The 12,000-nt window shown below is 40.4% G+C and overlaps 1 protein-coding gene across 1 annotated transcript in view; it reads left to right on the plus strand.

Moving 5' to 3' along the window:
- elfn2.L (extracellular leucine-rich repeat and fibronectin type III domain containing 2 L homeolog) overlaps positions 1–12,000 on the plus strand; it is a 93,399-nt gene that overhangs the window by 80,092 nt on the left and 1,307 nt on the right. The window lies entirely within an intron of this gene.

The raw sequence follows: 12,000 nt of genomic DNA on the forward strand, positions 1-12,000 counted from the left end.
TTATCGGGAAACCCATTATCCAAAAGTTTTGAATTGTGAGAATGCCAACTCCCATAGGGGCAAATCCACTATGCGCCGAAAATATGCTAGCGACGCCTGCACCGCACTTCGCCAGCGCTCCGCTAATTCACTAAAATGTGACGTTGTGCTAGCGTTAATCCGTCAAGCAAAGAGAAGTTACTCTAGTGATGCCTCATTTGCATACGGCGCCAAGTTAAAGTACAATGGACGTATATGTAGCAGCAAATACATTACACTACACAAGCCTGGGAAAGTTTCATATAATAAAATAGAATTGTTATTTTGCCCTATACATGTGCCCACTGTATAGTTTAGGTGCCATATGTTAGGAAATGTAGGGGGGAAGGAGGATGACCTCAAAAAAATTTACAATCTTTTTCAGCCTATCATACTTAAAAGAAAAGACGCCAGCGTTTTTTGGGACTTGAAGCAATCCCTGTCTACTCTATTGCACTTCGCCTGGTCTGAGGTGGTGAAGGAAGTCTGGCACAAGAGGTAACGTTCAGTAAAATGAACTAGTGAATTAGCGTAGTTACGTCCCATAGCGCAACTTCGCCTGGTGAAAGGGTGTGAAGTAGCACTAGAGTATGTCCTCTTCGCTAGCGAATTTACGCCAGCGCCCGTTAGTAAATCGGTGAAGTAACTAAATGATGTCACACTGGTGAATTTGTGCTAGCGTTAACTGCTTCGCGCTTTAGTAAATTTGCCTCATAGACTCGATTATAAGCAAATAATTCTATTTTTTTAAAAGAGAGGCTTTAATTACCTTGAGGCGTTGGTTTGTTGGAAGGTTACAAAGGTTCGGGATTATGCTGGCTGACAGTTTTTTATTGAATGTTTTCAACAAGTTGTCACATTAGGCACCCTAAATCCAGAACAGGCACTAGGGTTCCTCATCTCGGCTCTGCTTCCGGCCTGTAGCAGCAGCCTTTCACTTCGGGAGGAGCCCTCAACTAATCGGATGCCACCAGGTCTTATTAAAAGAGGAGCCAAGCAAAAGTTCTGGATGAGCAAAGGGACACAATAGGAAGCTTCTTTGTTTCCACTGGATGTGGTATTTCTCCCCTCAATTTTTATTATTTTTTACCTTTGTGGTCAGTTCCTGTACCTCGTCCTTGGTACTGACAATCAATTGAAAGTATAGTTGGTGGAACAGACCAAGGTAGACGCAGAGCTTTGCTGCAAAAAAATCCTTTTATTGACACGTGTCAATAAAAGGATTTTTTTGCAGCAAAGCTCTGCATCTACCTTGGTCTGTTCCACCAACTATACTTTCCAACGGGTACAATAGTTTTACCAAGGATTGAGGATGGAAGGCAACACAACCCAGGAGGATCAAACGGAATAGCGTGGTCAGACATGTCAGGTCAGTACAGGCAGAGTTCACAGGACAGTCAGACAGGCTAGGATCAGGACTGAAGAGTTCAGAATAGTCAGGCAAGCAGGCAAGGATCAGAATCAGAGAGTTTGGAATAGTCAGGAAGGCAAGGATCAGATTAGCAGAGTTCAGAGTAGTCAAGCAGGCAGGCAAGGGTCAATACCAGGATACACAATGGATTTCACATAGAATTAAGCCCCCAGGAACAAAACAAGTTAGACCTAACAATGGGAAACTAATATAAATCCAAAATCTTTAAATACTTTTGAATTTTGCCCCAAAGCCGATGATGTCATCACGCCGGCTCGTAAAACCTGGATGTGTGCACTGCGCGTGACATACAGTAAGCAGCGCTGGAGGAGCAGACAACCATGCGGTGGGCGTCCCCATCAGCCACTAGACCACCAGGGTAAGCCACTAGACTACCAGGGAAAGCTGTCGTTTCAGTGCATACATTGTATCTCCATATACTTCTCTTAGGATTAAGGTCTAATATTAACAATAAAGCTAATGTAAAATAAAAAAAATTTAAATAAACATTTAACAGCAATATATCTACCAGGGTAGTTACTATTCATATTCTAAATGGGTGTCCTATAAATAATGCATATACTATGTTTTGATCCAAAGTTAATAAGCTTTCCATATCATTCTTTTCCCTCTCAAACCTTCTTGGCACTGCTTTTTCATATTCCAAATTATTAGTCACCTAATTGGGTAATACTTGGAGTGTCCTGTTTTTTTTCCAATTTCTAGCTATCAGAAGCTTCCAAGCATTTAGTATTTGGAAGGTCAGCATCTCCAGGCTCTTATTTGGGCAGTTGTCATAGAAGTTTAACAGCATTGCTTCAGGAGTCTGTGGAATGTTTTGTTGAATAACCTCTTTAATCGATGACCCAGCAGCCAACCAAAATCTCTATATATAATCACAAGTCCACCAGATTTGAAGCATATCTCCCATATTCTTGTTGCATCTCCAACAGAGATTGAAACTTCAGGATGCATTTTTGCTATTCTTGAAGACGTTAGATACCAGTTATGTAGAATTTTGTAATAATTCTCCTAATGGGTGACACATTTAGTAAACAATTGTTGTTTGGTAATAGCTCACCGGCGCCATCTTCTTCTCTTCGGTAATAGAAGCGCATCCAAACCACATTTACTCCTTGGTGAGTCATTTACAATTTATTCTGGGGCACCTTGTTTCTCCTAATACTTGTAAACAATAGCTCACGGGCGCAATCTTCTTCTCTTCGGTAATATTTGTGAAGTGAATGCCGTATTTTCGCAAGCACAGTTAGAGCAATCTTCCAGTTCGTGACACCTGTGCATGCACCGAAAGAGACAGAAATTGCGATTACGGAATAGAAGAAGATGGCGCCTGTGAGCTCTGCTGCACTCACTCTGCATTTGCGGTCGCTATTTTTAGAGGGGAAAGAATTCAGGGGTAAGAATGTGCAGGGGCGAGGCAGGGAGGGCGGCCAGCGGAGGGGGGCCAATGGGGACTTATCACAATCTTTCATTTTCATGATAGTTCCTCTTTAAGTTGGTCTAAACAGTACAGTTCAATTAGATTAAATGGGGCATTTCTTACCCATGTTGGTAAATTGATATCTAATATAGTTTCCAAGATTGAAATAGGTGCCAGTGGAGAAGGAAAAGAAGAACACCAAGCACTACCTCTATTATCTACGCAGATGTTTATTGCCGTCTTTAGAGTTGCAGGTAAGTTCATTGTTTGTTTTTGGTTGCTTTTCTCATTTAACTAAAATATAGAACCCAGAGAAGATGTCTTTAGGATGTCTTTTGGCATCCCAACTCCGGCTGTAGACTTACTCCTCTGCAAGATACTTGTTGACACTCTAGGAACCTTAGTATTATAATTCAAATTTTTAAAAATCATTTCTGTAATAATAAAACAGTAGATTGGATCCAAATTCAGATATAATTCATCCTTTTTTGGAGGCTATACCAGCATATCTATACCAGCATATTGGGTTTATTTAGGGGCACATTTACTATTGGTCGAATATCGAGGGTTAATTAATTCGAAGGATTTTAATTCATCGATCGAATGATTTTCCTTCGCTAAAAAAATACTTAGAAAGCCTATGGGGACCTTCCCCATAGGCTAACATTGGTGCTCGGTAGGTTTTAGGAGGCGAAGTAGGTGGTTTAAGTTTTTTTTTAAAGAGACAGTACTTCGACTATCGAATGGTCGAATAGTCGAATGATTTTTAGTTCGAATCGTTCGATTAGAAGTTGAAGTCGTAGTCGAAGTAGCTAATTCAATGGTCGAAGTAGCCAAAAAAAACCTTCGAAATTCAAAGTTTTTTTCCTTCTAATCCTTCACGCGAGCTAAGTAAATGTGCCCCTTAATGTTTAAATCATGTATGTTTAGTAGACTATTTAAGTATTGAGATCCAAATTGCAGAAGGATCCTTTATCCAGAAAACCCCAGTTCCCCAGTATTCTGTATAACAGGTATTATACCTGTACTACCATACAAACATAAATAGTAACAATAACCTTTTCAGCAGTTAAACCTTTTCTCATAACCTACAAAGCACAGTTCAATTGAGGTGAGTGTGGGGCTGGGGGGAAGCAAGGGTGTTCATTCAACCAATATATTGAGCCAAGGGTCCATAGTAGGTATTAAAAACTTAAAAATGTAATCCTCTTACTGAGCCTAAGCTCCTAATAAACCTTGTAAGGGGCTAAAGCCCAACAAAAAAAACTGTGTGAGTAAAATTCTTTCTTATTCCGATCCTTGGACTGAGTTTCTGGTTGTTCTGCCTCTGACTGTCTGTTCATGTCAGGGCAACACCACGACACCAAGACAGGGATGGGTGCCAGGTGCAAAAAAAGAAGCTGCCATAGCTTTCACATTATGCACCCTTCTCCGCTCTGTAAGTGCAGATCCATAGGCTCCAGAATGGATGAATACAATTGTGCTTGAATTCAGCAGCTCTGTATTCATGAGGGACAGGCTGAGAGAGACACATAGGTGTCCTTATCCAGGGCCCTACCCACCCCATTCATATGTGCAACTTAAAGAGCAACAGTGGGTGCAGGGTGCAAAGAAGTTCGGCCTTACTGCCTGTCTATTTAATTCAGTGCAAGGTGCAGAACACAACTTTGCTCCATTTGCTCATTGAATGAATACTAAGGAGTGTAAGTGTAAGGCATGCTAAACATAAATGTTCAACCTTTAGCGTTTCAGCACTTGCACCTTTCTTTATTTTATTAGGTCTTGCAGGAACTTGATGTTGCCATAAATTAGAGAGAAATGAATCCCATCCTTCAATACTTTGGCCTCATTTAAAAAGCACTTACACAACTCCCAGTTGATAACCGTATTCTAAGAATTCTTTAGCAAATGGCACAACAGTACATTTCTCTGGAGTTTATTCTGGCCAGAGGGAGATGTGGAATTCAGATGAGGGGTGCACTCACTACTTCTTTTCACCCTATTTTCAGAATCCGCTGGGGGGCATAGAAATAGGAAAAAAAAAATAGCAAGAGGTAATAAGCTTGGACAGCTCTGCGAGGCACCACCAGGTCCTAAAGAGTTAAACCCATGTCTTTGATCTCACTCGTTAGCAAGAACTTCAAAGAACCAATATTTAGAGACTGATTTACATATATCAGTTTTAATGAGGGCAGTTCTTTCACTGAGTTAAAGGTATGTGAATTGTGGTTAACATAAATCCATAACACATTTATCAAATGCACATTTGTCCGACCGAGACCCATTTCTACCCCACGGGCACAATTTATTCTGACACAACACCAGATAGTGACTGTGATGCACCACCAGGGCAGCAGTTTGTGTTGTTATTGCCCCCATCAGCCACCGATCTTGTGGAGCTTCAGCAGATATACCAAACCCTGATGAAGAACGGCTTTGCCAAAAGAATAGCAATTATTTTCTGTTTGCAAAATATTTCCATTTGTTTGATGTTCTCTTTATTTGCGGCGATGCTGTTCCTCTGGCTCATATAACTGCATTGTGTCTGAAGAGAATGTGTGCAGCATCACTATAATTATTTCTCATAATATTGTTACTTCTTGTAATTCAGAATAATGAAATGCTGCTGTAACCTATGGAGTTAGAGACCTCTACTGGACAAAACTGCACAAATGTTGAAATGAGGTTTTCTTCTATGAATAAGAATACTTTATGTATACTGTAAGTGCTTTATGACTGTACTCAGGTCCTGCAGAAGATCAGTTCTGGGGGGGGGGGGGGCAAGATATGTATCTGGACCATTTGCCTGATTGCATCTAAACTCGAAACCAGGGAAGATAATTCTGCGATGTCCACAACCCCCCCCCCTGTTTCCACCATCTGTGTCTGTATTCAGCCAATCTTTATAAGAGATTACAAGTCGCTTGGTTCAGGGTACTTACCCACTGCCATTCCTGAAAACCAGGTAACCTTCCGCAGTGGGATTAGAAGAGACTGAATGAGACAAAATTGCACAATACCGTATAATTGAGTCGATAGGAATTCCACCATAAAATGAAATACACAGCAATATAGTTTAATGGGCAGTGGCACAGCTTGAAGGGGCCGGCCAGGCCCCTGTGCAGAAATCTTTGGGAGGCCCAGCACACACCTTCACAAATGATTGCGGTGGGTGATCAAGCTAAAGAAAAAGAAGTGACTGGGGACTAGCACACAGCAGATCCCACTGTTTGCTCTATTATAGATACACCACTGATACAGGCTCCTTGTCAGAGTTGGCTGCACCTCAGTGATGTTGGTGCAGCTGTTTTAGGGGCAGGGGAAGTTTAATGAATAAGCTACCGTAGGATATAGGGATCCATCTAGCTTTTTCAATGATTATTTTTAGTAATGAGTGAATCTGGGCTATTTTGCTAAATAATTTGCAAAACGGCGAAATAATTCGCGAAATTTGCAAAACGCATTGAAGTCATTGTGCTTCAAAATAATTTTGACGCGTCACAATTTTTGACGCAAGTGACAATTTTTAAATGCGCGACTATTGTGTCCAAATGCATAAAAGTCAATGGGCATCCGAATAATTTTGACACGCAACAATTTTTGACACGAGCGACAATTTTTATACGTACAACTATTTTGTCCAAATGCATTAAAGGAGAAGGAAAGGCAAAACATAAATGCTTTTCTACCTTAAGACTGGTGTACAGATAACTCACTGCAGGTTTCGAAAGTTGTCTGCCTGCTGGTATGTGGAAGCATGAGCGCTCTGCGTAGCCTGGCGTGTGTGACTCGGGTGACGTCACTGAATCTGCAGGTGTCTTCCTCCCTGCTGCCAGAGGCAGCCTTGAGGCGCGTAGAGCAAAATTTCTGTTCTTTGCGCATGTCTTAGGGCTCTGTTTTTTCCCTATGTTGATGACGCGCATGCAAATTCAGCTATGCGTGTGTCATCATTGACCCCAAACACCACGCCCCCCAGCCCATCAGATCATTAGCGTCTCAGTACTAAGTAGACGCAGAGGCATAAATTATTGCAGTATACTGGGGACAGCAAGCAATGATTTTCGGTGCTCAGCGAGGGGACAATATATATAATAAAAAGCTTGTGGTGCGCAGCGCTGGGAAAATATTCGCTCCTGGGGTCAAGGCTTTTATTTCCCGCACATGCGCAACAAGGAGAATGAGGCAGAGGGAAGCTTCCTGTACTTTACAAACATGGCGCCTGTGTTAATACAAATGCGACCAGAACAACAAGACGGATTTCAAACGATAGGATTGGCCTGGGTGAGTTAAAACTTTAGCGATTTAGGAGATATTGAGGAGTACATTAGAGGTAGATAGGTGATGTTTTTTGCCTTTCCTTCTCCTTTAAAGTCAATGGGTGTCCGAATCAATTTTTATGCGCACGCAAATTTTGACAAGCAACAATTTTTTTTGTTGTAGCAGATCTTTCCCCAGCGAATTTTCAATGCAGTTTCACGAAAACATTCGCAGGCGGCAAACCTTGAAAATTCGCCACGAATCCATGTCTGGCGAATTTATTCGACCATCACTAATTATTTTTCTTTTCTTTAAAAAAACTTATTTTTTTCTGCACTGCTGGGCCTGGTTCCGGTAAGGCAGGTGCACGGTACATGCTGGGAGAAGATTAGGCAGCCAAACAAAGCAAGGGGCATGCCTGCATCGGGTTAGGTGCAAGCTAGTGACGTCTCTACCATGCCTTAAAAATAAATATAAAAGAAAATAAAATATAAATAATAACTGAAAAAAGCTAGATCATGGTCCCCTTGTGTCTCCAGGTTCAACCATGCCCCTGATTAATTGTATATTTCTAAACTTTTGGCAGTGGGAGTAGCCTTGAAAGGGGGGTTGTGGAAAGTGTATCCTTGGGGTCTCACGTCCTTTTAATCTGCTACTGTTTAGGGCATATGCTGCTATAAGGTTGGAGAAAATATTAAATTAGGCATGGGGAGGGAACTGTGAGAATTTGTGCAAAAGATAGGTTAGCTTAAGATCTGGGCATTGTAAGGGGAAATTAAGGTGGAGAGGTGGAGAATAATATCACACAGAATTAGGATTTATATATACAAAATGTAAAAACTACCAGTATTAAATGTATTTTTACTAATGCTGAACTGGTAAAATGGACGAGTTGGGGGTTAATGGCACTAAATTATAAATTTGATGGAATTGGCATTGTTGAAATGACTGGGCAGTAAAAATATCAGAAGACATTCTTTATTTTGGAGGGATAGGGGAAATTGTCTGTAACCACACACAGGAAAAATTATGTAATGCTGTTTTAAAAATACTTAAAGGCTTTTAGTGTGTGCAGCTCAAGTTGGATGCTGATGCCAGGCAAATGGGGAAGCAACGCACAATGGAAAAAAGGAAGTGAGTGCTGGACCTTGTTCTATTTCGGATCACGATATGAAACCCAGTAGAAGAAACCTTCTGGGTTAAACTTGTCATAGATTGTAAAGTGGCAGGCAAATTAATTGTAGGGGTATGCCACAAACCCCCTTGTATAAGTCAAAAGTAACAGGTTTCGATTTGCAGCGAAATTCTGCATTTTGTCATTGGTAAATACTTTTGCGGAAGCGCTGCAAGTTTGGGGCAAGTCTTAATAATAGTAAGAAGAAGAAGAGATGCTTTGTGCAAAGAGATCTCACAGGAATGCTGAGCAGCAGTTAGGCAATGTCAGCCAATGAGAGTGCCAAAAATCACTGCCAGAGAGAAATGCAGACAGTAAACCCTATTTAACGAGTGTAACCGCTATCTTTCTCATTATCTACCACCAACCTGTTAATGCGGGCACTTCTTAATGCATTTACTTAATATACTGTGCTTGTTCACATATTAGAACTTAGTAAGTCAGGCAGGCGCAAGATATAGGGTAAGTAATTAACTTCTATATTTTCCTGCAATGTACAATAAATCTATAGCAAGAAACCCTAGAACATGAGAATAGCAAGGAAATGTGCAGTTCTAAGATGCAATTACATTTTATTACCCAGCAGGGGCCCCAGTGAGTTAAAACATGTGTGGGTTTTTCTGGCACTCCAGAAATGATTGCTCTAGCCTGCTCATTCTGATACAGGGCGTTAGAGACCACTTTGCATGCGTGGGCACGTATAAAGCACCTGAGCCTCGCAAAACCACAGTCCTGGGAGAAAAAGAAGTTTAAGGATATTATTGTATATTGTATTATTGTGGGGAATGTTATTTTTGAAGCTATAGAAGCAAATGACACTTCAAAAGCACTCTCTCAATATAAATGTGTATAATGAAAAGCATTCGAGAGGCTGAGCACCAGAAACAGCTAGAAACCTGTATCTGGAAAATGCTGTACACAAGTGCAGCATTCTGCCCTCATAGCAAATAAAGTAAATGAGCTTCTAAGTAATGCAGGAAGGCAAGGGGAAACACTAGATGAATTAGAAATGTCCAACCTAAGAAATTCTAAAACCTCAGGGGTAGCCACATCATCCTTACAAACTAGCGCTATGTGAAATTCTCATACTGAACAGTGATTGGTTTGAATGTATTGTGCACGGCTCCTTAGACACCAGTACAGTGTGCAGTATGCAACTTCTTGTAGACTGATTAATAAACAGCCATGTACCTTGTAGAATTAATCCGTGCCTGTTTTAAAGGTAATAAACTAACACAATCTGCACATGGATTAAAGAAGCAAAATCATAAAAAGAATAAGGAAAGAAAACACGCTAATCTGTCAAGTAGAATCTCCTGACTGCCCCTTTAAGACTTGGTGCATAAAATATCTGTGCTTTGTGGCGCCAATATAAGGTGCATAATATATAAATACAGGTATGGGTTATGTTATCTCTGGAAACCTGATATCCAGAATGCTCTGAATTACAGGAAGGCTATTTTCCATCCCGTCTGTTCTAAGCGAACAATTCAAATGATGAAAAACACTTCCACTTTTCTCTGTCATAATAATACAGTACCTTGTACTAGATGGTAATCAACCTACAGTAATCCATATTGGTGGCAGAACAATACTGTTGGGATTATTTAATGTATTTTTAGCAAACATAACAAATCCAAAGTATGGAAAGACCCCTTATTCAGAAAATCTCTGGTCCTGAGTATAATAGGTCTCATACCAGTATTACAATATTCTATTAAAGGTTGAGAAATATATATCTTCTGGCCTGTAGGGTGAGCTCCTTCACCATCCCAGCATATCTGCTAACTTTAACTTGTATAGTATAACAATGCATAGAGAATAAAATCACCCTATAAATATATATAATAATAATATATTTTGTTAGGATTCAGCCCACAAGCAGGAAATTGCTCAGAGAGTAAAACTGGATATGATAGATGACTTCTAGCATGGTTTCACTTCATAACTGGACTGTCCCTGTGGAACTCCTGCAAACTACTTACCATGACTTCAAGGTATAATTATATTATGCATTTTTAAAGGACAAGGAAAGGAGAATCACTTGGGGTGAGTTGTTAGGAATGTTGATTACTTCAAACCCCAGGCAGGTGCTCCTCTTTTTACAATATTGCACTGGGCTGGGGTACTTTTCATCTCAGCATTGTCCAGTTATACTTTTCTGTTGGCCCCAGCATCCTCTATGCCACCCTGGGTGTGCACATGTGCAGTACAGAAATTCTTTGCTGGTTTTTATACTGTGCATGCACAAGTGCAGAGGATGCTGAGGCACTGGAAGAGTATGGCAATGCAGTGCTGAGAAAGTACTTGGTTCATTTTTGGAAGAAGAGGAGCATCGACCTGAGGTCTAAAGTAAACGTCTAGGATCACAGGGAGGGGGACAAAGGTAGGTCCAGCTGGTAGTGATGTGTGTGTTGGCAAAGAGTCAACCAGCACCCGAGCCTAACCCGCCCGCTTTCAACCTGAACCCCTCTTATTAGAGACCCATCCCCGAACTGCCCATTTCTGATGTCCCAAAATGGTGCATGGCAGGTGCGTACCTATAAATAGAGGTTGCTAGAGGCAGAAGCTGGCAATGTAAGGTCGCAGATGGGGAGAGCGAAAGGAAGAGTTCAACCCAAACCCATCTGCAACCTGGATATCGGCCCAAACTAACCTGACCCATTGATAAACTGTGTATTGACATTTTCATCTGTATATTCTTCTTAGAGATGCCTGTTACATATTAGATTTGGTGGTGGGCAATAAAACAGCTTGTATGGGATCAATTCACTCTATTCAGGAACAACCTTGCATTATATCGATTGTAAAGTGAGATGGAAAGGGAATGATGGATATGTATTTATTAAATTACCAATTCAACTAAACTTTGTATAATTAGTGAACTAAACAGTAACAAAGACAGTAACAGAAACACAAAATCTAAAGGTAACTAAATATACAAACACAATAAAATGTTCATGGATAACATTAAGTCAACAGTTATGACCTAAGCCCATATAGATGTAAAACACTATAAGTAATGACCAAAATAATTTGGCATATTGTGAGAATATTTTGAATTTGTTGGATGTCTTGATCTTTCCCACGTTAAGTTAGTACACATATTATCCATAAAATGGTTAACTATAATGCTCTGAAAACCATAAATTATTCTGTGATCTGCTGCTCCTCTGTCATATAACAGTAGGGTCAGTCAGTCACTGGTAAACTGGAAGGCAAAACATTATTTTAATGTTTTATCCTATCAGTACTGACTTGTCTTTGATCGTGCCATTTGTTGACAGTAAACATGCAACACTGAATAGATAAAAGGTACACTCTACAGTCTCAGCACTATGGTAATTTTATGCCAAGAGCAAAAATGCTGCAGTGGGTGGCACCAACAGTGTATTGTGTTGGTTCTAAATTTTGAATAACTCTATACTTTTATATAGTTACTTACTCTTGCATACTTGCACGTTTTATTATGCTACTCACAGTTGTATTTACTTACAGCTTCAGCTCCTGGAGATTGGTTTGCTTGAATCTGCTAATACACACATAATCACACGTTTCTGTAGGATTAAACAATTACTTGGGATCTTTTGGGAACCATTATAAAGTGATCTCTGGTCCTTAAGATAGACCAAGTGACGTATTGGCATACACTAAACTGGTTTCAATACTTGCATGAAATCCAACCTGTAAAGCAATAGC

The sequence above is a fragment of the Xenopus laevis genome, chromosome 4L (genome assembly GCF_017654675.1).
Source record: "Xenopus laevis strain J_2021 chromosome 4L, Xenopus_laevis_v10.1, whole genome shotgun sequence".
NCBI lineage: Eukaryota > Metazoa > Chordata > Amphibia > Anura > Pipidae > Xenopus > Xenopus laevis.